Source organism: Rhinoderma darwinii, chromosome 10, assembly GCF_050947455.1.
Source record: "Rhinoderma darwinii isolate aRhiDar2 chromosome 10, aRhiDar2.hap1, whole genome shotgun sequence".
NCBI lineage: Eukaryota > Metazoa > Chordata > Amphibia > Anura > Rhinodermatidae > Rhinoderma > Rhinoderma darwinii.
The window spans coordinates 33014355-33041917 of NC_134696.1; the positions used below are offsets into that span (position 1 = coordinate 33014355).

The 27563-nt window shown below is 47.5% G+C and overlaps 1 protein-coding gene across 11 annotated transcripts in view; it reads left to right on the plus strand.

The window, feature by feature from the left end:
* AGRN (agrin) overlaps nucleotides 1-27563 on the plus strand; it is a 380231-nt gene that overhangs the window by 51964 nt on the left and 300704 nt on the right. The window lies entirely within an intron of this gene.

Genomic DNA, 27563 nt, shown 5'->3' on the forward strand with positions numbered 1-27563 from the left:
TGTAAGTAGTGCAAGCCTATGGGTGTGTGACCTGCACAGGATGTCACTACTGAAGAGGGACCACCTACCTTAATGGCATGGGCACCCTCAAGCCATTATGGTCAGTGGCCGCTCTTCAGTAGTGACACCCTGTGCAACCATACAGGTCGCACACCCATAGGGCCGGCTCTGATCCAGAACCACTCTGCTGTCATATCACGCTCTTTGTCTTCCTGACACCTAAGGCACACCCTATTTACGTACGTATTTCGGGCGTTTTAGTCCCGAATTACGTCCGAAAATACTGCACCAAAGCGTTGGCACACATCTGCCCATTCATTTGAATGGGTTTTACGATGTACTGTGCCGATGGTCATTTTTTTTACGCGCCGCTGTCAAAAGACGGCGCGTAAAAAAGAAGCCCGCGTCAAAGAAGTGCCTGTCACTTCTTGAGACGTAATTGGAGCCATTTTCCATTGACTCCATGGAAAAACAGCTCCAATTACATCCGTAATGGACGCTGCGAAAAGCGCCTGCACATGCCATTACGTCTGAAATTCCGGAGCCGTTTTCTCCTGAAAACAGCTTCGTAATTTCAGGCATAACGGAGGCTGCCGTGTGAACATACCCTAATGGTGAGGATTCAAGGAACAGACCGGTACCATTCATCATTTATTCATATGGTCTATTTTCCCAACCGTACTTGCAGGCGCTTTATTTTATCAGTGAATATCATATCTCATATTAGTTTGCTCATCTTGCATAGAGAGGCCAGGCCCAGTGACCAAGTTGTCTTCTGTGTGTCATATGACTAAGAGGGTCACAGCTCAAAATGCGTAAGCGAATCATTGCTTTTTATACTTAAGGCTCAATAAAAAAAAAAAAAAATATTCAAGGAACGAGCACTGGATATCTTTTAAACAATGCTTATTGCTCAATTGAAACATTATTGTGAACATGGTTCATCCTTACCGTAATGGCACTGCCCAGCTGTAGTACTCGTTACATCACGTATTTTTACTAGAGTGTCTGTTGTGGCAGTAAATTTACTAGTGTACATTCCATAGACATGTGTCATGTTTATCTAGATTACTATTATTATTTGTTTTAGAAGAGACGGTACCTGTACCTCCAGGTATAGGAAGAGCCGCTCGGTCTCTACATGCCAGGGCAGAGAGCATATCTGTCGGCAGTTATTAAAATTCTTTTTTTCCCCCAGGGTTTTGCTGTAAAGATGGCTACATCTGCATCTTTATCTTGACTTAACGCATTAAATACACAGTGACAAGAATCTTTAACTTGATGTTTTCAATGGCTTTTGTTGTGTGATGTCACGCTGCAGCAAGTTATCAGAGTCAAGATGAAGATGGCTACATCTGTGAATAGCTAAAAGTCTAGAATTTTCTAAGACTTCAATACTGATGGCCTATCTTTAGGCTAAGCCTTCAATATTTAATCAGTGGAGATCTGACTTGCTGATCAACTGAATGAAGGAACCGCGGCCTCTTCATTGTTTTCCCAGGCACAGCGCCATATATATATGGTTGTGGCTGCGCCTGGTACTACAGCTCAGAAGACCACTTTCAGCAAAAATTCTTAAATGTACATATTGATATATAAGGGTTTTCTGGTTTTATGTGACTAAGATTTATTCATTTTATACTGAGAAGCTCTTCAACTTTCTAATATATTTTGTGCTACATACATACAGGGGAAAACACGGGCAGACCGGATACTTCCCACAGCAGAGAGTTTGTTAGGCTTTGTTCACGCCACATTGTATCCATAACTTTGGAATTGGAAAGCATAGTTAATCATACTTATATATGTAGAACATATTTATTTTTACAATGGGAGTCAATGGCAGATGAAGTCTGGGGGATATATCCGACGTATACGTTGGGATATTTTCCGGACATATATGATGGGCCTACACACCAAACGTGGTCTGAACAGAGCGCAACAATTGTATCCAGTCTAGACAATCATCAGGGAGCCTGGACTACAGGTTAATACTTTTTAGGCAAGTTTCACACCACATTTGTCTCTACGTATGGTGTATTCGCTGGGGAATTCTGCTGACGTATATAGGTCTAACGTGCCAAATGTGTGCCCAAAAAGTGTAGTTTGGGCCTTATCTACACTAATACATTGTAGCAAACGGAGCTGTAGAGAGATTTGTGTTGCTGATGTATTTACTCACATTACCTAGACTGGATAGAATTGTAGCAAACCTTCAGTTGCGAGAAGTATTAGGGCTTCTCCACACAAAACGGAATTGCTTCGTATTTTCCGTCCGGAATTGCAGATGGAAAATACGCAGCGGAATACAGAAGCAGGAAAGTGGGTGTGATTTAACAAATTTCATCCACACACTGTGGAAAAATTCCATCCAAAAATGCACCTGTGGTGCGTAATTTTATTTTCCGCAGCATGTCAACTATTGCTGCGGAAAGTGGACTGATTTCCTGTATTTTTTCCCCCATAGAAAACAATAAGGAACATCAATTCCGCAGTAAACTGCAATGTACTGCGTAATTTGCTGCAGAATTTCTTACAGGGTGGAAATGTCATCACAGGAAGAAGAAATGTCACATCATACAGCCCTTGAAAAACCGCACCCAAAAAACTCGGCAAAAATCTGCACTATAAACGCATGAAATAGTGCGGATTATCCGCAGCGGATTGTCTGTCAGTTGATGCGTAAATGCTGCGGAAATTTTCCACAGCAAATCCGTTACGTGTGGACAAGACATTAAGAAGACAAAAATTCCTATGTCGTACAACTTCTAGCACGCTATTACGTAAACAGCTGTTGCACATACAACTTCAATCTTTTCTGATTTATCATCTGTTTAAACATTTAGCATTGATATGTGTAATATTACGCCTGTATACGGGAGTCTCTCGTGTCTAGAAATAAAAAAAACGGACGCTGGCTTATAAGAGGATATTTTGGCTGTGAGAACATCTCCTGTCTGATGTATTATGCTAAAAATCAAGCATTTGTATAAGGTTTACTGAGAAGTGATAGGACTCGGCACTTATCAGACTTCCTTACTCCTGTATCTTGTGATTGATTCCATCTGGAAGGTCAAAGGGGGAACATCTGGATCTCTGCTTCAGACATGAGAACTAATCCGGAGGCTGGAGGGGGCCGGTCAACCCAACACTAGAGCCAAAATGTGTGTGTGCACTTAGATATGTGGTGCGTGTGATTTGAGTTTTTGTGTTCGGCAGCCTTGTCCTTGGCAGCAGAACTGCATGCGTTATAATGGCTTTGAACTCCTCTGCCATTGACGGTTTGTCCTCCAGCCCTTGTCTGCAAGACGCCTCAGAACGTGCAATGCCATCTGCTGAGTGTCAAGTCAAACCGCTTATATTTACAAGCTTCCTCAGTGACACTGAACCTTATTTATTGTGTGCAAATTATGACTTATTGTCTTATGAGGATATTTAGTTCTACTATTAAAAGCTCTGCATGGATTTATACATATTGTCAAAGGAGTAAAGAGACAAATTGACAGAGCAAATTCATTTTCCTCTGTCCTTGACCCCAGGTGAGCTCGCGATATAATGTTCTGAAGGCCTCTTCCATGTGCATGGAGCCTGTACGGCGGAGTGGTCCCTATGATTTGTATTATGAAGTGGTGGGCACCTCGTGTTGCTGCTATATGGTGCCTACGGATGGCACTGTATTCTTCCCTACAAGCAGTGTTTCTAGGGAGAGCACCTCTGTAATCGAACTTGCCACAACAACCTCCATATGCGTCTGTATAAAATTGGAGGTACCATATGGGCCTATAGGAGTTCTATAAGTTGCATATTACAGATCCATACAACATTAATCCGTGATATGACCATGTGCATGACGCTTTACTTAGGAAGCTAAATGACCTTTGTGGTTAATGGACACCAGAGTAACCCGGGCGAAACCCACATAACCATGGGGAGAACATAGGACTTGGTTTGGAAACTAATCAGGTCAACATCTACATGGAGTGCTAACCACTGAGCCGCCATGCCACCCAAACCAATACAAATACATTTAGGTGGTGGTTTTCATAACCGACCAACTAATCTCATGGTTTCTATAGTTCTTTATTTTTGCTAAACTCATATTGCAAGATATACAAAGATGCTCCCTGTTAGGCCCTGTTCACATCAGTGTTGAGGGGTTCCATCACAGCTTTCCATCGGGGGAACCTCTGAACGGAAAGGCAAACGGAAACCATAGCTTCAGTTTGCATCCCCATTGATCTCAATGGTGATGGATACTTTGCTAATGGTTTCCGTTTGTCACCGTTGTGAAATGGTTCCGTTGTTTTGACTGAACCAATAGCGCAGTCGACTGCGCTATTGATTCCGTCAAAAAAACTGTACCCTTAGGGCATGACCACACGTGGCGGATTTCCTCCGCAACTGTCCGCATCAATGCCGCACAGAATCTGCGTCGCAGATTCTGCTGCGGATCTGCACAAAATGTGCAGAAAATTGATGCGGACTGGCTGCTGCGGACTGCGGGAAAAGTGCTTCCCTTCTCCCTATCAGTGCAGGATAGAGAGAAGGGACAGCACTTTCCCTAGTGAAAGTAAAAGATTTTCATACTTACCGGCCGTTGTCTTGGTGACGCGTCCCTCTTTCGGCATCCAGCCCGACCTCCCTGGATGACGCGCCAGTCCATGTGACCGCTGCAGCCTGTGCTTGGCCTGTGATTGGCTGCAGCCGTCACTTACACTGAAACGTCATCCTGGGAGGCCGGACTGGAGACAGACGCAGGGAGTTCTCGGTAAGTATGAACTTATATGTTTTTTTACAGATACATGTATATTGAGATCGGTAGTCACTGTCCCGGGTGCAGAAACAGTTACTGGCGATCGCTTAACTCTTTCAGCACCCTGGACAGTGACTATTTACAGACGTCTCCTAGCAACGCTCCCGTCATTACGGGAGCCCCATTGACTTCCTCAGTCTGGCTGTAGACCTAGAAATACATAGGTCCAGCCAGAATGAAGAAATGTCATGGTAGTAAAACCAATACGCTCCGCAGCACACATAAGATCTGCGGACTTCATTGCGGAATTTTGACTCTCCATTGAAGTCAATGGAGAAATTCCGCCATGAGTCCGCCACTGCTCCGCAACAGACAGAGCATGCTGCGGACACCAAATTCCGCTCCGCAGCCTATGCTCCGCAGCGGAATTTTACGCCTCGTCTAAACGAACACTGCTAAATTAAAGTGTAAGTCAATGGACAAACGGCACCGCTGCGGATTAACGCTGCGGAGTGTCCGCAGCGGAATTTAAGTGAAATTCCGCCACGTGTGGTCATGCCCTTACTGTGAAAAATTGAAACTATTAGCAAAGTATCCGTCACCATTGAGATCAATGGTGATGCACACGGAAGCTATGGTTTCCGTATGCCTTTCCATTGAGGGGTTCACCTCGACAGAAAGCTCCAACGGAACCCCTCAATGGAAAAAAAACATTGATGTGAACAGGCGCTTACTCGATCTGATCCTCTCTCTGCACTCAATATACACCTCAAGCTTTAGCCGTTAGCAAAACAAATGCTTTATTTGTACCAAGTCTGTTATGTAAAAACGGATAATTTGTAAACAATTTAGTGCAACAGTTCAGTATTTTACTGACAAAACAAACTGTTAGGGTATGTTCACACGGCCTATTTACGGACGTAATTCGGGCGTTTTTGCCCCGAATTACGTCTGAAAATAGCGCCTCAATAGCGCTGACAAACATCTGCACATTGAAAGCAATGGGCAGACGTTTGTCTGTTCACACGAGGCGTATATTTACGCGCCGCTGTCAAATGACGGCGCGTAAATAGACGCCCGCGTCAAAGAAGTGACCTGTCACTTCTTTGGCTGTAATTGGAGCCGTTACTCATTGACTCCAATGAATAGCAGCGCTAATTACGGCCGTAACTGACGCGGCGTTCAAGCACCTGCACATGCCGTTACGGCTGAAATTACGGGGATGTTTTCAGGCTGAAACATCCCCGTAATTTCAGCCGTAACGGACGCCCTCGTGTGAACATACCCTAAGGCTGGGTTCACACGACCGGGTCCCGCCCGAGCCCGAGTGTCGGCCGGTAAAATTGGCCATTTTGCCCGGCCAGTTTGCATAAAGTTTTGCATCCGTTCCAGGCCGGGCAGATCTGGACAGTAACATCAGCGGCAACTCCTGAAGGGGAATCCCCATGTGTTCGGGGATTCCGCTTCAGGAGTTTCCCCTGATGTCACTGCCCAGATATGAACAGAGACATCAAGCGCTCTGTCCAGGAGCGGAATCCCCGAAAACACGGGGATTCCGCTCCTTCAAGGAGCTAAAGTGGGGCTATCACTTAGCAGAGCAGGGAGATACCTCCCTGCTCTGCTATAGTGGCGTCGCTACAGTAGTAGCAGCCGCAGCAGCATAAGCTGCTAGCGGCGCCATGGAAGGTGTCGCCGGGCCAGGGCGCTTTTAAAACAAGCAGGGGAAGGGAGCCAGCGCAGTGCTCCCTCCACCTGCTGTACACCCCGGCCCTGCCACACAGTGTACAGCGTACAGCCATTCGTCCGAATGGCTTCAACTCCTCCTCCTCACATGCACTCTGCGCTGTGAGGAGGAGGAGATAGAGCGCAAGCGACGGAAAACCCGGTCATCACTCGGGACACATTCCGGTGATGGCTGGGTATTACACGGCCCCATAGACTTCTATGGGAGCCGGGCGGCCGGGTACCCGGCCGAAAATAGAGCATGTCCCATTTTTTGACGGCCGGTTTTCCCGGCTGTCAAAAAATCGGTCGTGTGAATAGCCCCATTAGGGGTCTATTATTCCTAATGCAGCCGGGTGCCGGACGATTTATGAACGGCCGGCACCCGGCCGGGAAACCCTGTCGTGTGAATGAGGCCTTAGGCTGTGTTCTGCAGGAGAAAACTTTTGCCTCAAAAGATTTTGTCCTTCCTGCACGTCGTTTGCCGCGATTTTCCGCTTGTGGCCATTGAGTGCTACGGGCAAAAAACTCTGTGAAATACGCTCTCTCTGCCTCCCATTGATGTCAATGGGAGGTCAGAGGCGTAAACGCGCGAAGATAGGGCATGTCAATGAAATAAATGGGAGGCATTTTCAGCCGGTTTTTGACGAGTTTTGCGGAGCGGTTTCCGCTCCAAAAAGCTCGTCAAAATACTCCGTGTGAACAGGCCCTTAGGCCATGTTTACACCGGTCAGATGCAGAATTCCTATGTCTTTTTTCAGCCAAAACAAGGAACTGAACCTAAACAGAAGAAAAATTATAGGCCTTATAAGGCTGGGTTCACACAGAATTCTTTGACTAGTTTTTTTACGCGGAAATCGCGCCGCAAAACGCGCCAAAAAATGGGCGAAAATGCCTCCCAATGATTTCAATGGGAGGAAGCGTCATTTTTTTCCCGCGAGCGGAAAAACCGTCTCGCGGGAAAAAGAAGGAACATGCCCTATCTTCAGACATTTATGCCTCTGACCTCCCATTGACATCAATGGGAGGCAGAGAAAGCGTATTTTGCGGCGTTATATGCCCGCAGCGCTCAATGGCCGCGGGTGAAAAATGCCGCGAAAATCGGCGTGCAGGCAGAGCAAAATCTGCCTCAAAATTTCAAACTGAATTTTGAGGCAGATTTTCCTCCTGCAAAAAACTCTGTGTGAACCCAGCCTGGATCCAATTCTGTTTTTTGGCTTAAAATGCATGCAAAATCTGCAGCAAATCTGCAGCAAATCTGCACTGTGTGAACAAGGCCATAGAGGCATAAGTATAAAAAAAGTTTCCTTGCTATGAGTAGCAATGTGCTCCCTGCTACTGGGTCCTCATATATACAACATATCCAAGGATGTGGAATGTATACATGTGACAAATGGTGGAATGAAAATTAATTCGTACCCATTCCTTGCAGCTGTGGTGTTCAAAATCTGCATTCAGGGACCAAATTGCTACAAGTAATATATTACAAAGTGTTCTATTCAATAATCTTTTTTTATGCAAGCCCCAAAAATCCCTTATTACAACTCTATACATATCTATGGGGCCCTACTGTACCTCTTCATGCCTCCGATTTCATATGGATACAAATTGGACATGCTGCAGTCCTACAGATACATTCTTCCCTAGAAACACTGCTACAAAAGGTGGAATAGATCTGTAATATAGTACTATACGGGGGCATATAGAGTAGCTGCAGGGACCGTGTGTGCCTCCATATAGGCTCCAAGGACCCACAGGCTCATGCACACGACCGTTTTGTACATAAGCCCTTTTCTGTCCTACGCCTCTGTGCTATAGAAACCGGACAGGCCCCGTACGCTGCCCTACAGGCTCCATGTCAGTTTGTATGGGCCCTTAATGTATAGAAATAGCAATCTTGCAGTAGGCCAGAATCAATGATTATATTTTACTTTAACCAAACGTATCTATATCAGGGGTCAGCAATCTTCGTCACTCCAGCTGTTGCGAAACTACAACTCCCAGCATGCCCTGACAGCCAAAGGCATTTAGTATTCCAGCCAAAGGCTGTTAGGGCATGCTGGGAATTGTAGTTTTAGAACAGCTGGATTGACGACGATTGCTGACCCCTGATCTACATATTGCAAACAAAAGTCCTTCTATTTTTGAAAAAAATAGTTTCAAAGAGGGTTAAAATTAACACTTTGTGTAAGAAAAGCCTTACACCTTACTGCCAAGATTTTTACACATTGAAAAGGCAAAACAATTTGTGCAGCATATCCCAAAATCTTCTGCCTACCCTGCGCCACTCCCTTGGCATTCTGAATGGCAGCACAGATTTATTTTGTCTGTATGGTTAGTATCTAAATCTAGTGCGAAACATATTTAACTCTGGCCAGAGACTGCGGATAGTCATTTAAAGTATGGACAGCTGAGATCAAAGGCATGGGGGCCTCCAATGAGAGTTTGGGTATGTGCACACACACTAATTACGTCCGTAATTGACGGACGTATTTCGGCCGCAAGTACCGGACCGAACACAGTGCAGGGAGCCGGGCTCCTAGCATCATACTTATGTACGATGCTAGGAGTCTCTGCCTCGCTGCAGGACAACTGTCCCGTACTGTAATCATGTTTTCAGTACGGGACAGTTGTCCTGCAGCGAGGCAGGGACTCCTAGCATCGTACATAAGTATGATGCTAGGAGCCCGGTTCCCTGCAGTATGTTTGGTCCGGTACTTGCGGCCGAAATACGTCCGTCAATTACGGACGTAATTAGTGTGTGTGCACATACCCTAAGGGTATGTTCACACGAGGGCGTCCGTTACGGCTGAAATTACGGGGATGTTTCAGCCTGAAAACATCCCCGTAATTTCAGCCGTACCGGCTTGAACGCCGCGTCCATTACGGCCGTAATTAGCGCTGCTATTCATTGGAGTCAATGAATAACGGCTCTAATTACGGCCAAAGAAGTGACAGGTCACTTCTTTGACGCGGGCGTCTATTTACGCGCCGTCTTTTGACAGCGGCGCGTAAATATACGCCTCGTGTGAACAGACAAACGTCTGCCCATTGCTTTCAATGGGCAGATGTTTGTCAGCGCTATTGAGGCGCTATTTTCGGGCGTAATTCGGGGCAAAAACGCCCGATTTACGTCCGTAAATAGGCCGTGTGAACATACCCTTACAGAGCTGAGGAGGGTTTGCTGGGTACACAGGGCTCTGCCTCCAAGTTCTCACAATCTCTACTACAGGTGGATCTCAGCAGGTTCTAGGTGACTTCAAAGTCAATCCATCTGCTTACAGTGTGTGCTTCTCCCCAAAACTTATGAACAGATCAAACCCTTGAATATGTCAGGGCTTCCTCCATGGTCTGTTCATGTTTCCAGCTGTAACGTCCAGTGCAATGCACTTTGTTATTTTTGTTTAAAAAGCATTGAATCAATATTTTCCCACCACCAAAAGTAAAGTTCAGCTCTTCTGATTTTGACAGTTTTAAATATTCATGATATAGAGAAAAAAAAGTTTAGTTTGCATAAATGTGGCTTTCGGATATTAGCAATTAAGTTCATATAAGCTATTAGGGTCAGGCCCCACACAGGGCGGCAATGCGGCCGGAAACCACGCCAGCGCTCTGTTCGGTGCGGCTGTCAAGTCGCTTGTTAATTGCTGCAAAGTGTTGCGATTAACCAGGGTAAAATAGATCTTTACGGCCGTACGATTTTGCAGGTAACCAGCAGTTTTACCCACAAATCCACGTGGCCATTAATAAGCAATCTGACAAACACGCTGGCGAGGTCATTGCGGCCGGGTCAATGCCACTCGCTTGGGCCTTAAACTTAGAGGACGTTATAATAAGCCTGGGTTCTCACATTGCAGTCAAATTGTAGTTTTTGCCTCGAGCCGCTGTAAAACTGTGCCAGGATTGTTCTCAAAAACGCATTTTGACCACAAAAGAAGAACCCAGTCTTAACATGTACCTATATTGTTACAAGTAGTCATATTACCCATTTATAACCATCACCAGTATGTCTATGTTCACACGGGGTATTTTGCAGAGTTTTTTGACGTGGAAACCGCGTCGCAAAACTCGGCAAAAACGGGCCGAAAATGCCTCCCATTGATTTCAATGGGAGGCGTCGGCGTCTTTTTCCCACGAGCAGTAAAACTGCCTCGCGGGAAAAAGAAGCGACATGCCCTATCTTCGGGCTCTTCCGCCTCTCTGACCTCCCATTGACTTCAATGGGAGGCAGAGAAAGCGTATTTCGCGCTGTTTTATGCCCGCGGCGCTCAATGGCCGCGGGCGAAAAACGGCGCGAAAAACGGCGCGAAAATCGGCGTGCAGGGAGAGGAATATCTGCCTCAAACTTCCAAACTGAATTTTGAGGCAGATATTCCTCCTGCAAAATACCCCGTGTGAACATAGCCTAACACTGCTTGTAAAAACAGCATATCCGATTTACAGGGACTGTCCCATGACAATCCTTTTTTTCTTTTATAACTCATATATCCGGCAGGTTATAAAAGTAAGTAAGGTGGGGGTCCAACCTTTGGTACCCCAAACATTGCGAAGAACAATGGGAACCAAGTCCATAGAGATGAATGGGAGTGTTAGGCTGGATTCACACGAGCATGTTCGGTCCGTAAAGGGCGGAACGTATTTCGGCCGCAAGTCCCGGACCGAACACACTGCAGGGGGCCTAGTTATGTACGACGCTAGGAGTCCCTGCCTCTCCGTGGAACTACTGTCCCGTACTGAAAAAATTATTACAGTATGGGACAGTTGTCCCGCAGCGAGGCTGGGACTCCTAGCGTCGTACATAACTATGGTGCTAGGAGCCCGGCTCCCTGCAGTGTGTTCGGTCCGGGACTTGCGGCCGAAATACGTTTCGTCCTTTACGGACCGAACATGCTCGTGTGAATCCAGCCTTAGATTCCTATAATCTCATTTATCTCTATGTAGAGGGACAATACACAATGCTTCACCTGTTCATTAGCCAAGAACAGGGCATTGGGACCCTCTCAAGAACAATTGGGGTGCCAGAGAATGGATTCCCACCTTAGGCCTAGTTGACAAGGCAGCATTTTTGCGGCGGGGCCCACCGCGGATTACGCCACAAATTTCCGCCTCCCATTCATTTCAATGGGAGTTGGACGCTTCTTTTTCCAACCTGCCCGATCTCCAGGCGGATTCGGCCCGAACCTCTCACTGAAGTCAATGGCAGGAGGAGTCTTCTGCCGTGTGAACTTACCCTTACTTACTTACACAGATTCTAAAAGTAAAAAATTTTTATCGGGGGAGAAACTCTTTAAAGCAGACATGTTATATTATTGTTCTACCAAAGTTTATCATGTTTTCCAATCAATGTTTAAGGGAGAACTCTACTTTTGAAGATGCATATTCACATATACAAAGAATGTTGCTTAACTTTGTAAATGCACAATGTTTTCTACTCCATTCACATACAAATCTGATTTCAGAATTTGACTGGTTTTCTGTTATCAGGGAGCAGTGCATTGCGGGAGCTCAGAGGACAGTCACCCAGTTAGATTCAAGCGGTTATGTTACATGGCGATCTATGGAGTGTGGATAAACCACAGACAAACTCCGCGGCCGGCAGACATTGTTTACTTTTCATATGGATATGAACAGAGAAGAAAACACTCAGAATAAGTACAAAATAATGTAAATCATAGTTACTCAACTTTTTATTAAGGGTTCAACTGTGATATTTTTTAAAAGTCGCTGTTAGGGCGGGTTCCCAGGGGGCGGATACGTTGAGTAAAAATCTCTGGAACACTGTGGTGCGGTTTTTTGAACGAAATATCCGCTGTGGAAGAAAGCCGTCCAGACTTACCCCGTCCCTCCTCTGACGTCCGCTCCGGCCTCCCTGGATGATGCTGCAGTCTGTAATTGGCTGAGGCAGTCACATGGGATGCAACGTCATCCCAGGAGGCCGGACTACAGGAAGGAGGAGGGCGTTCTGGGTAAGTATGGTTTCTTTTTTTTCGCAGTTATGATTTTTGCGGCGTAATCGTTGCAAATATGCCGCAAAAGTTGCAACAATTGGCTTTATGTTGCATGTTTTGCACCCCCATTGAATTCATTGGGGAAAACCCGCAACAGAAAATCAATAAAAACGCAGCATAAATTGACATGCTGCGGAATTAAATTCCGCACCGCAGGTCAATTTATTAACGTTCATGCTGTTGTTTTTTTCCGCAGCGTGGGCATTGGATTTTCTAAATCTCAGTCAATTTGCTGCTACTGTAAATGCTGTGGAATTTGCGTAAAGGATTCAGATGCGGAAATTCCGCAGCATTTACGCTACGTGGGAACCCTGCCTTAAAGGTCATGTTTACATGGTGCAGATTTTGCATGCATTTTTTTAAGACAAAACCAGAATTGGATTATGTTCCGTTCCTGGTTTTGACTTAAAAAATACATGCGAAATCTGCACTGTGTGAACAAGTCCTAAAAGGGAAGTTTTTCCAGTAAATTGGACCCTTCAGTGACACAGCAGAAGTCATTTTGAGAATGAAACTAATGTTCACATTTTTTGAAATTTGTGACATCCCTGCAGGCTCAGAAAAAATTTTTTTGTTGCCCATATCAACCAATCAGTCAAAATCTGTCAAATCAGTCAATCTGTATTTATGCCAGTTTTCCGGTGAAAATACATTGAAAAATGGGGCGTTCAGGGAAGGTGCCCTGTTCAACTTTCAACAACACGTCCTAAAATGTTGAGAAAAGTGGAGGATACTGTATATAAATCTTACTCCATTAGGGCTTATTCACACGAACGTAAAATACGTCCGTGCTATGCGCGTGGAAATTACGTGCGTCGCACAGACCTATGTTAGTGAATGGGGCTGTTCAGAATGTGAGTGAATTTCACGCAGCGTATGTGCGCTGCGTGAAACTCATGACATGTCCTATATTTGGCCGTGTTTCATGCTGCACGCACCCATTTAAGTCAATGGGTGCGTGCAAATCACGCTCGGCACACTGAAGCACTTCCGTGTGCCGCACGTGATTCTCGCAACAGTAGTCAAAACTATGAATGAAATCAGAAAAGTACCACATGCTTTTCTGTTTACAAACATAAAAACAGAGTGTCATAATGATGGCGGCTGCGCGAAAATCATATGATGATGACACACGGAGCTTTTGAGGACCTTTTGCGCGCGCAAAACAACGCGTTTTTTGGGCGCGCGAAACGCACACGCGTGTGAATCCGGCCTTATAAACATAACTGCAGCAGTTTGGAGATCAGAATAGAAAACTGAATAAAACGACATATTATAGTAGGTGACCCCAGGGTCGCAGCTAAGAGGGAGGGATGGACTGGGGCATGTGCAAGGGGGGCTACTCTGCCTTGGCCAGACAATTAAAGATCGCTGTGTCGTCCTCCTTGTATCGAAGGCAATGATAGTGAATGTATAGCGACCCACAGATGACTGCAACACGACAGTCGAAAAAAATTCAGGAGGTGCGTATCTTGTAGACTGTCAAGACACGGTCTACCTGCGAGTCGCAACCTGGCCACATTTAAGTTTATTACCTGCGATGCAGTCTGGGTGACACAGCGATCTTCAATCGTGCGACCTGTGTCGCGGCCAAAGTCGCCGTGTTACCCTAGCCTAAATCTTAGCCCTGGGCGAAGTAAAGCTTAAGGCCCTGTTTACATCTGCGTTTGGAATTTCGTTGTTCGTTGCGTCAGAGGAGCAGAACAACGAAAATGCTGGAAGCACAGGCTCTGCTCAACAACGGAGACAACGTTGTATTTTGTTGCGTTTATGCCGTTATTACGAAAATTACGGCAAGGAAAAGGTGAAAAAAATGACTCGTGAGTATATACACCCAAACTAGGACTCCGTATGGAGTTCTAGTTTTTAAAGATACAGAATCCCTTTACTACAATCTTTTAAGGAGAAGACTTAGGGTATGTTCACACGGCCTATTTACGGACGTAATTCGGGCATTTTTGCCCTGAATTACGTCCGAAAATAGCGCCTCAATAGCGCTGACAAACATCTGCCCATTGAAAGCAATGGGCAGACGTTTGTCTGTTCACACGAGGCGTAATTTACGCGCCGCTGTCAAATGACGGCGCGTAAATAGACGCCTGTCACTTCTTTGGCCGTAATTGGAGCCGTTATTCATTGACTCCAATGAATAGCAGCGCCAATTACGTCCGTAATTGACGCGGCGTTCAAGCGCCTGCACATGCCGTCACGGCTGAAATTACGGGGATGTTTTCAGGCTGAAACATCCCCGTAATTTCAGCCGTTACGGACGCCCTCGTGTGAACATACCCTTAAGACTAAAGTCTCAAGGGCACATTGTGGTCCCACCCCGTAATTATAGCAAGTGATAACATACTGGTAATGCCTATAATTTACCAGGGTAAAAATAAACCCAAAAAGCACAGGCTCAAAGTTTTGCTGGATTGGAGTCTCCAGCGCCTGATACTTTTGATTAAGGAGTTATCGCCCAGGCAGTGAAACAAATTACATCATTGGAGATTGTAGAATATGGTTAGTGAATAAGACGTTTTATGGACTGGGGAACAAGCAGAAACATTTGCATCTATTTCCCAGGATTTCTCGGTCTCTCAGTTTTCCTCCTGAGTAATACATTCAAAGTATAGCAGTCATTGTGCAAATTTCATTTCGGCCACGTGTAAAGCGGGAGACATGTAAAGCAATCTACTTTAATAGTTATCGATTTTACTGTAAATTTTCTTGAATTCCTTGAATTGCAATTTCATTAATCTCCTGATCTCTGGGTGGAGTACATGGGAATAATCTCAGTAGACCAAAGTATATAGGGACATATAAATGGAAAGTGCTACTCCAAGGAAAGGACGTTGTTGGCGAAGCTATTTTTACAGATTACCATTTAATGCTCATTGCACTGAACACTAAATCTTAAATAACTTCAGACTGTACCTCCTAAAAATCAGTCCCAGTGCAGACATCTCGGGACTGGTTCTGCGTACATTGATCTCCTGTCGATAGGATTTATCCTAAGGCTGGGTTCACACAAGCATGTTACGTCCGTAATGGACGGAACGTATTTCGGCCACAAGTCCCGGACCGAACACACTGCAGGGAGCCGGGCTCCTAGCATCATAGTTATGTACGATGCTAGGAGTCCCTGCCTCGCTGCAGGACAACTGTCCCATACTGTAATCATGTTTTCAGTACGGGACAGTAGTTCCATGGAAAGGCAGGGACTCCTAGCGTTGTACATAACTATGATGCTAGGAGCCCGGCTCCCTGAAGTGTGTTCGGTCCGGGACTTGCGGCTGAAATACGTTCCGTCCATTACGGACGTAACATGCTCGTGTGAACCCAGCCTAAATGTCTGATCGATGGAAGTCTGACCTCTGGGACTCTGCTGATCACATCGAAAGCAGACAAATATGCAATCAAAAAATTGAAAGTTAGGACTCATATACACCCATGTAGTACTGATCTATAATTTGCCTGCTGTGGATCCATACTGTATCTCCATGTGCCTCCCAAATTCATGGCATACTCCATTAAATCTTTCTAGGGGAGAATGCGGTGCCTCACACAGTTACCATACATTTGTACACCTAGGGGTTCATAATGCAGAACCACGTTGCCAATGTAGAGACTCAGTGCGCTTATCAATGCCATGTACTTGGACCATTTGACTGCAGAAAATATTCAGTTAGAACTGTTTGTATAGAAAAAACTATTTAACGCTTGTTATTTCTTCCCCCCTTAAAAATAATAAGGAAAAATCATGGCAATGAACTGCAATCGGTGGGAGAACCTGGCAGCAAGTGCTGAATTTCCCTACAGCGCCACCACAGGGGAAGTAAAGCACTGCACAGTGCGTATTGAAATAGGCTGTCCATGTAATGCACAGTCATGCCGCATCCAGACTCACCCTTTGTAGCCGCTCTATGCTCTGGATCATTGATAGAGGTCGCAAATAAAAGGACTTACTCAGTAAACTTAGAATTCCCTAATAGGGTATTCGGAAATGGGATTCCTAAACCAGGTAACCCCTTTAAGAAAATGCATGTTTGATGGACTGTGAATGAACTGAAACGCTGGGTTTTACTGCTCTACAATTCCTGTGCTTCTTTTATCTCACGTTATTTACCAGTAACATGGCCCAGCAATTTCTTGTATCAGACGGACACAAATATTCACCGGTAATGAATCAAATGCATCAATAAGAACCTTTCTCCTTTCCAACTCCCATCCTGAATCATGAAGGATTTCTGCTTCACCGGGGCTTGAGTAATTGAAGTTACAGTAATTTCAGGCATGTTGTGGTCGTTGTTCGGCATCACATACTAAAGCTGTGCACATCCTTTGATCCTAACACCTATCCTCCTCCCGCACATTCTGTAGCTCCTCAGTACAGGGACTTTATTGTTTTTTTCTCTATAGAAGTCAATATATTTGGACTTGGTAGTCGTCCAGCACATATCTTACCACTTGCGAACCAGTGTAATGTCGGCTCGTACAAAGCTGCTCCAGTGAGGATGTATATTCTCTCACTCAGCAACCTGTGGCTTCCCAGCTGTTCTCTTCCTGTACGGTTCCTAACATGTTGTGCTATCTGTTCTTTCTCAGGACCCGCGGAGCCGGTTTATTGATGACACAGCTGTAACTTGTGCTTTTAATGAAACAATTAAATCCTCTGATCCGTTTTCCCTGAATTCTATTTAGCCCACATGTATACGGCTAAGTAATGTGCATGGAGACTGTACGACAGCAGGCCGAGACCCAATGGTCAGGTATGCCTCCGTATGGTGCCTGCGTGACGTACCATACTCTTCCCTAGAACCAATGTGTCGTAACACATCATGCGACGATTCTGTATTAATCTGTGAGTAAAAATCTCCATGTGCCTCTATATGAAAGCGGAAAAGCGGAGGCTCATAGCAGTACAGTATTGATCAATAGAGGGATGCTATATTATTTCTCTATACAACACACATTCATAATGTGCATGAAGTCTTAGGTTGGGTTCACACACAGCAGTAGCATTGCAGTTTTCTTACTACAGTATTTCCTCCAGTTTTTGCAGCCTGCCTCCAGTTTTAGACTGAGCTTCTTGGAGTCCACCAGAGGAGATTATTCTGACAACCTATCCTCCATATATTCGCAACGTGTAGGCTTTTAATGTCATCATAAAACTTGTTGTTATCATTGCACACATGACATATCATCACTAAGACTATCTGTGAGTCAACCCATAAGAAATAGACCCTAGCACAAGCAATTGGCACTAAAGTCTGCTCCAAATGGGGCTGTCATCTGCTGGATCTTTGGGATTCATTATCGTGGGCCCATTACAAGATTCATTGGTACTTGTGGGGCCAGTCTGACCCTGAACATCTCTCTCTATGTTATTTATTCTCTATTATTTTAGTTACCCCACATTTTGACTATTACGTAAGTGCCTATATATGTCTGAGTAGTTTCACTTTCTTAGGCCTCATGCACACTTCCGTTGGCCGTCATGCTGCCGTTAATGGCGGATCCGTGAAACACGGACCGCACACGGATGGCTTCAGTGTACAGTCCGTTGTTTCACGGACCAAATCAATGAAAAGGCCGAGACTGTTCCGTCCAAAATGGACATGAGTAGGACCTGCCCTATTTTTGACGGAACGGCCACACGGTTCCGTTAAAACAACGGAAGTGTGCATGGCCCCATTGAAAGTAATGTGTCGGGCTGCGATCAGTTAAAACAACGGATAGCAGCCTGACGAAAAAAACCTGAAGTGGGCATGAGGCCTTAATAGAAGTTCTGGAGTTATGGTAAAATAAATGTGTTGATTCATAATTTCTAGGATTTACATAACACTTTTATACATGGAAATAGGATAATAGATTAATGTATAATCCATTACCCTGCGGTTTAGAAGAGTCATTATATGGAGGAGTTATTATTATTCATGAGGGATGCAGCATTCCCTGTGCAAAAAATATAATAATGGCCATTTGTAACTTATGCATATCGTCTTTAGAATATTGTACTGTTAAAAAAAACGCTAGAACAAAGACTTCATTATGTAGTGTATCATTTTGTGACTTCTTCTGCTGCCCTGGTCACAATTTCTGTTTGCTACTTGGAATCTCGCTGTGCTTCTGCAGCCTTTTAATATTTGACTGGTCTCCAAGGCTGTAAATCTGGATGCCAGCCATGTTCCTTCTATTGTGGAAGTCCCATAGCAGGCGAATCTCACTGCAGATCCCTGGAGGTCTTGCCTTGTTTGGATAGAGGAAGAATAGATACCATGAGATGGTGGAAAGACTTACTAAGGGAGAGACAAAGTGTGCAAACCCAACAAATGGAGACTTAGAAGTGGCCATAAAATATTCTGTTTTACACAGAATCTCCATGTAATAATCTACCAAAGAAAAATATCGAAGAACATCATTAAATATGGAGCACAAAATGAAAAGTCATGTGACATTTTATAAGGACACCTCCATTTTTATACTAACCGACCGCACTATTGATGCATGATACCCCACCACTGGGGTGTCTAGTGACTTAGGCGGGATTCCCACGACCGGGTCGTTCCCGAGCCCGAGTGTCGGCCGGTAAAATCGGCCATTTTGCCCGGCCGGTTTGCATTAAGTTTTGCATCCGTGACGGGCCGGGCAGATCCGGACAGTGACATCAGCGGCAACTCCTGAAGGGGAATCCCCATGTGTTCGGGGATTCCGCTTCAGGAGTTTCCCCTGATGTCACTGCCCAGATATGGACAGAGACATCAAGCGCTCTGTCCAGGAGCGGAATCCCCGAAAACACGGGGATTCCGCTCCTTCAAGGAGCTAAAGTGCGGCTAGCACATAGCAGAGCGGGGAGATACTTCCCCGCTCTGCTATAGTGGCGTCGCTACAGTAGTAGCAGCCGCAGCAGCTGCTGCTACTAGCGGCGCCATCGAAGGTGTCGCCAGGCCAGGGTGCTTTTAACAAGCAGGAGAAGGGAGCCAGCGCAGCGCTCCCTTCCACCTGCTGTACACCCCGGCCCTGCCACACAGTGTGCAGCGATGCCATTCGTCAGAATGGCATCAACTCCTCCTCCTCACATGCACTCTGCGCTGTGAGGAGGAGGAGATAGAGCGCAAGCGCCGGAAAACCCGGCCATCACTCGGGACAAATCCCGGTGATGGCCGTGTAATACCCGGCCCCATAGACTTCTATGGGAGCCGGGCGGCCGGGTACCCGGGCGAAGATAGAGCATGTCCTATTTTTTGACGGCCGGTTTTCCCGGCCGTCAAAAAATCGGTCGTGTGAATAGCCCCATTAGGGGTCTATTACTCCTAATGCAGCCAAGTATTTCCATTTTTGGAAGGTCTTCAGATCCTACATGGTCTTCTAATCATTGCTTAGCATTTTGCAGGACAGTGTAAGGAATCTGCTGCTGGCTGTTGTGGCAGGCAGAGGAGTCGGAGGAGATGGAAACCTTTGAGAACATGAGAGTATCTCTTCTTCCCTAAATCTCCTACTTGGTAATATTTATATAAATATTTTACCTCTCTCTACCTCCCCACCTCTCCCGCTCTTGTTTTATTCATGTGCCAGGATCTTACTCCCCGGGCATGGGATGATTCTTTTATTGTTGAAGTCTCTCGCCTGTAATCCAAAAAACTCCTTTTTACCTCTATAGGGCTGTTTTGTACTGCCAGGCATGACCTGCCTAGGTAGAGTCGTGTGTTAACCTTAAACCATACTATCCCCCACCCCCATTTAGTAACGACACATGACACCGAGGTTGGATGTGAAATGGCCACAGCAGCCGTTTATTAATTTCACAGTTTTATAAAAACAATTTAAATCCGAAACATTCGGATAACTAGTTAGGAATCCACCAGAGAATTCCTCCTAATAATTCACATGACCCAACATGGGTCAGAATCATAAATAACAATTAAACGTTAACATTAACCCGAGCAGAGGAAGTCCTTGAAGCCCCTTCAGATGTTCCTTTCAAGAACACACCGAATTAGCCATCTGCAAACCACTAATTACCTCCAGCCGTAAACCAGCTCGGAAGCACCGTTCACCTCTGCAGATGGCTCCAACCACTAGAAGTCCACTTCAAGGGGATAACACCCGATGAAGCCCTCAAGTGATATACCGACCACTAGAAGTCCACTTCAAAGGGATAACACCCGATGAAGCCTTCAAGTGACATACCTTCTACCAGAAGACCACTTCAAAGGGATAACACCCGATGAAGTCTTCAACCATGTACCTTTTTTGGGGGACGCATACCCCCGATGCGACCCCCCCACCATTTTGTACTGACTGGCCTCAAGGACTCCCCCCGCCACCGCGAAACAGGCCTTGACCACCTTAAGCCTGTGAGTTCCTCCACACCACCACCGCCCTTTCTATGCCTTCTGCTATAGCCAAGCTCCAAATATCAATGCCAACCTCGGTCAGATGAACCCCGTCACTCCTCCAGAAATTCCCCAATCCTGACTCCAAATCCCTATGCCTCACGCAAATGCCCCCGTTCTTCGCCACAAAACGGGACACCGCCCGGTTAACTTTTATCCGAGCCTTATTGACTCTCTCCACCGATCTAGCTAACCGCCAATGCTTCCTTGGGACTATGTCCGACCACACTACCACCAACTTGGGATAAGATACCCACAAACACAACAAATCATGTTTGATATCCCGCACCAACTCACGAAAAGGGCGGACTCCTAAGTCATTCCCACCCACGTGCAACACTAAAACCTCCGGAACCCTATCAAGCCGCACATATGTCTGGAATTCCGCCAACACCCTGTTCCACGACATACCTCTAAACCCCAGCCAATGCACAACCGCATCCTGTCGCGGAATGCGCAACTGGCGACCATCCGGGCGGACGTCCGCCCTCAAAGCCCCCCAGTGCACGTACGAATGACCCATCAACCACACCAGACAAGGAGGCGAATCTGAAACGGAAAACACAGTTAGGCACCACCATATAACATTTGCAAGCATAAACAACAAAATTACAACATATGGGGGCGGACATAGGACTTAAACCTTTTAGACTCCCAACGACCAATACGCCTCACCCCCTCATCATCCAACCCCCAGCGCCCTGCTTCCGTTGCTGCGCCAATCCGGAAGGAATGAGATGAATATGAGCCTGCCGCAACCCCAACCGCCGTCAAACATTTTTTAAAAACAGCTCCAAACTGAAACCTGGACAAGAACGACCCGTCCACATGACGTAACAAAGGCAAATCTGGAGACCCCCTGTTTTTTGTAAAACCCCGCATGCACTCTACTGGGCACATGACCGACCCCGGGAGAGCGAACAAAACTATCAGTTTTCCCTTCCCTAATTGGTCAGTTTTTGATCTACGCAACCATACCTCCAACCGATCTGCAAAAAGGCTCACCTCCCCAGATCTCAGCCCCCCTGCCTGTTTAGTACTTGGCGACACCAACTCACCTATTCTAAATGCTCCGAAGAACGCCAACGAGAAAGCCAACCGAAACAAATCCATTTCATCTGAAGAACGACATACCGATGCCAATGAACCGCCCAACAAGCCCAGCAAAGCAAACGACACCGGCCTTCTACTATCCGCCTCCACCCTACCTCTGCGCAACCCCTTCAAAGCCTGCGATACCAGAAATTCCTTCGATACATCCCGCAAGCCCCGCAACTTAAGCCCAAACGCCACCGCGGATATAAACCGGTTCACCTTCGCTACTGAAAACCCCCCCTCCCAGGCATCCCCTAACCAATACAAAAGTGCCACCAACCTGTCTCTATCCGTATTGACATCACCCAACTCTCTTACCCACTCCTCCCACTGCCTCCAACAAGCAGCATAAGCCCTCCACGTCGTGCGCGCCAAAGACCTTTGTAACAGCTGCTCTACGGGACCGATACCAGATCCCATAGATGATCCGGACAAGCCAAACCGAGACGTTCCGCTCCCGGGGCCAATTGCCGAAACCGGTCCCACTGCGAGCGAGAAAGAGCATCAGCAACACAATTCCGTACACCCGGGACATGCACCGCCACCACCCACGCGTTCAACGACAAACACACCAACACTAAATGTCGCAACAATTGAACTACCGGAGGAGAGGACGCCGTGATGTTATTAATGGCAAGCACCACCCCCATGTTGTCGCAGTAAAAACGGACCTTCTTATCCCTGAGCCTGTCCCCCCAAATGGTAGCCGCCACCACGATGGGAAACAGCTCGAGCAGGGCCAGATTCCGCGTCAATCCACTGGACACCCAGCTAGCCGGCCATTGACCTGCGCACCACGGACCTCCCCCGTAAGCTCCAAAGCCACCCGCCCCAGCCGCATCCGTGAAAATATTCAGATCACTCGTATCCTGCGCTGGGGCCATCCATAGCGAGCGACCATTGTACTGGCCCAAGAAGTCATCCCAAACCTGAAGATCAGCTCGGTGCTCCTCCTTGAGCCTCACAAAATGATGCGGCGCCCGCACTCCCGCCGTTGCCGCCGCCAACCTTCTACCAAACACCCTCCCCATCGGCATAATCCGGCAGGCGAAATTCAACTTCCCCAGCAGCGACTGAAGCTCCCTCAGCGACATTTTCTTCCTTCTACAAGCCCGTCGCACCTCCAGCCTCAAAGCACCCAACTTATCCGCCGGGAGCCGACACTCCATTGCCACCGAGTCAATTTCGATTCCCAAGAAACAAATCGTCGCTACCGGGCCCTCCGTTTTTTCCGGCGCCAAAGGGATCCCAAAATCCCTCGCCACCTTCTGCAGGGCATGAAGCAAGTTACCGCAAACCGGCGAACCCCCCGGGCCAACGCACAAAAAATCATCTAAGTAATGGATCAACGAATCGACCCCGGATACTCCCCTCGTTACCCACTCCACGAAGCTACTAAACGCCTCGAAGTATGCACAAGAAAGAGAACACCCCATCGGAAGGCACCGATCCACGTAAAAGGCCCCATTCCAAAAACAACCCAACAGCCGTTGGCTTTCTGGATGCACCGGCAACAACCTGAACGCCGCCTCGATGTCGGTTTTTGCTAGCAGCGCCCCCGGACCCGCAGCCCGCACTAACCCCACCGCCTTATCGAATGAGGTATAAACTACGGAACACAACTCGTGATCAATCCCGTCATTTACCGACGAACCTTTGGGATACGATAAATGTTGAATCAAACGAAACTTTCCGGGCTCGCGTTTAGGGACAATACCCAAAGGGGACACAACTAAATCTTTCACCGGCGACTCCACAAATGGCCCCGACATGCGCCCCAACGAAACTTCTTTTAACAACTTTTCCGACACGACTTCCGCATGCAAGTAAGCCGATTTTAAATTTCTCCGCGTAACCGGAACCTCATAAGGAGGCGGAGGAATAACAAAACCAACACTAAACCCTTCATAAAGCAACTTAGCTGCCGCCCTATCCGGATACTCATTTAGATAAGGGGCCATCCTTTCCACCCTCACCGGCGACACCCCCTTGACCAGCCCCCTGCTGGTTCCCGGACCTCTTTTTTCGCAGACATTTTGCCGCCCCGTGTGATGCACCATTACACTCGGAGCACACGTGCTTGAACTTGCACGTGGCCCCAAACTTGCACTGGCCTTCATTGAATTGCCAGCAAAACCCCGCCTTTCCCCCGCCGCTTGGTCCACTCTGACTAGACTGGCCTCCCTGGCCACCGCTCCCGGGAAAGGGCTGCCTAACCGGAGCCGTAACCCGTAACCAGAGAGCAATATCCTTCTGGTCCCACCGAATCGCCGGCCGAACCGCCTTCCGCTGACGGAATTGCTCATCATATCGCAGCCACGCCTGACCCCCATACGCCCTATGAGCCTCCCCAATAGCATCAAAATAACAAAATAACGCCGAACAATTTTCCGGCGCCTTTTCCCCTATCACACTAGCCAATATGGCGAACGCCTGCGACCAATTAACGAACGTCTGCGGGATAAGCCTATACCGCCGCCGTTCCTCCTCGTCCTTTTTACTCTCATCCCGCTTGCTCTTATCCAAATTGAATTTAGCCAGCGGCAAGAGAGAAAAAATTTCAACATATTCATCTTTCCAGATCCGATCACGCACCTCCTGCTTTAAATGCGCCCCCAACGGACCCTCAAAACAAACATACACCTCCCCCCGAGCACGATCGTCCATGCGCACTCGATCGCCGTCCTTCTGTGCCTCAGTCTGCACCGACACCGCGACCGCCTCTCTAACCGCCACCACAGGACGCGCCTGCAACGATCCCACGTCCCTGGGGCCTTCCCAAACTACCGCAGGGGACACTTCCGTTACTACCGGCGCCGCGGCCCTATCCAGGCGCCCCACCAGCTCCCGTAAGCAACCCACTAACTCTGCCATACCCGCTCCGTCGCGTCCGCCCGCGCCACTACCGGCCCCCGATGCTATGCTAGCAGCCCCCCCGCCGACACCCGACATAAAAATCGCTGGATAAGACAATAATGGAGTTATACACTCACCGGGCTGCACAGGCGCTGTGTTCCCGTCAGCCGGACCATCCTGACCTCGACGATAGACGTCCAGTTCACCTTCCTCCAGTTCTTCTCTCGCCGACGACTGTCCCTCCCAACGACATCTTCGAAAAGGGGATGAGGACGCGCTGACCGATGGGCCGGCAACCTGCCGCCCGACCGCCGGGACCCAGACTTCCGACCGGACCTGTTGCCTCGACGTCGCTGCAGATCTAGTCGTCCGTCTAGACGATCCTGACGAAGCCTGCCCCCTGGCCGGAACATCACCATGCGGGGCGGCCGTACCTTGCTCTCGACATCTTCCATCTGATGGGGGAGGGGTGACAGGGAGCCCAGCCTGCGACTCCCTGCTTACCGCCGGACCCCGTCGCGGCCTGGGATTCCTGCCAGGACGCAGGGCCTGGGAAGGGGCGGTCCTCCCAGCTGCCTGGCCTGCAGCGTCCGGGATCGGGCTCCCTCTGCGACGCCGTGTCCGCGGGACTACCTCCGGACTAAGGCGCTCTGGAGGTCGGGACCGCCGAGAGGGACGGGTCGACACAGCCTGCATCGCCGTCACCCCTGCCACCGCTCTCTGCCTGCCCAGCGCAGGAGCGGTTGTTGCCGACTCCCCCCCCGCCGCCATAGCCATGCTCGTAGGGGGGCCGGGGGAGGGGAGCCTGTCCCTTGCAACAGACCCCGAACGCCGTGCCCGACGTGGCGAAACGGCGTCCGGGATCCGCGTTAATGCAGCCACGGTCTCCTCCAGCCATCCGGGACCGTGGTGCACAGCAGCGGCGCGCAGCCGCTCTAAAATCAGGGCCTCTGCCATCACTAAAAAACCGGGCAACGGGGAGCTTTGCTTACTGTGTGTTACTCCTCCCGCTGCTTCCGGCTCAATGCCGAGAAACAGCGGGAAGCGCAGTAACGGCCGCCCCCCTTAACTCCTCCCCGTCCCTCCTTCAGCTCCTTCAACTTTCCCTCACCTCGTAACATTAACCCTTTCCCTACCAGGACGGTCATGTCGGCTTCCCTTAAGCCTGCAGCTGCGTCCAGCCTCTTCTTAACCCAGGAGCAGTTAAATGTCAAAACCAACCCCCACCTACTGTCTCTATCCCCAATACATTTAGACTATAAACTGGTTTGGACAGCGCTCGTTCCTAATGTGTCTGTGTAGTTTTCTGTATTTGTAGATTGTATATGTGCATTTATATATTCATCCCTTTTATATCACATTGCACAGCCCATTGATGATAATGGATCTATATAAATAAACAGTAATTGTAATGAGAAATTGTAAACTTGTTGCTCAAAACTAAAAAGTTGCATTTGATGCAGAATTAATACATTTAAAGAGAGTGGGGGATTAACTTGTGCAAATGAAAGTTTAAATCCCAAAGATCAAGGGTGCGTGGAGCAGTCAGACAATTGGGCACTCTTTGATGGCACAGTAGCCAAGCGAGCCCACATGTCCTTATTGAGTACCACACAACTAAATGGGTGCAGAAGTGGACCCTCAACTAAAATTGTGGAAATGTATTTAGTGCTATGTCTATATTTGTTTCTGAGGTACCCTGTTCAATGTGTTCTTAATCAATTATTAAACAATCAAAAGCCCACTCATTCCAGATCTATTTTTTTTATCTAGGATGACCACCATAGCCCCTCACATTTAGCCCATTTATGATCATACCTTTTGGAGTCATCACATGAAGGACTGCTTAGGCTGGGTTCGCACGACCTATTTTCAGGCGTAATGGAAGCATTTTATGGCTCGAATTACGCCTGAAAACACGGCTCCAATACCTCGGCAAACATCTGCCCATTCATTTCAATGGGTTTGCCGATGTACTGTGCCGACGACCTGTAATTTTACGCGTCGCTGTCAAAAGATGGCGCGTAAAATAACAGCCTCGTCAAAGAAGTGCAGGACACTTCTTGGGACGTAATTTGAGCCGTTTTTCATTGACTTCAATGAAAAACAGCTCCAAATTACGTCCGTAATGGACGCCTTGCAAAACGCAAGTACGAGCAATTACGTCTGAAATGCAGGAGCTGTTTTCGCCTGAAAAACAGCTCCATAATTTCAGCCGTAATTGACGTTATCGTGTGCATATACCCTAAGGGTATGTTCACACGGCCTATTTACGGACGTAATTCGGGCGTTTTGGCCCCGAATTACGTCTGAAAATAGCGCCTCAATAGCGCTGACAAACATCTGCCCATTGAAAGCAATGGGCAGACGTTTGTCTGTTCACACGAGGCGTATATTTACGCGCCGCTGTCAAATGACGGCGCGTAACTAGACGCCCGCGTCAAAGAAGTGACCTGTCACTTCTTTGGCCGTAATTGGAGCCGCTATTCATTGACTCCAATGAATAGCAGCGCTAATTACGGCCGTAATTGACGCGGCGTTCAAGCGCCTGCACATGCCGGTACGGCTGAAATTACGGGGATGTTTTCAGGCTGAAACATCCCCGTAATTTCAGCCGTTACGGACCCCCGCCGTGTGAACATACCCTAACTCTGATCTAGCGGCAAAAAAATCCTCTCCCTTCCCTAATCTAATCCCCCACCCTAGACCTCACCCCAATCCTGAAAGTTTAATGGTATGGAA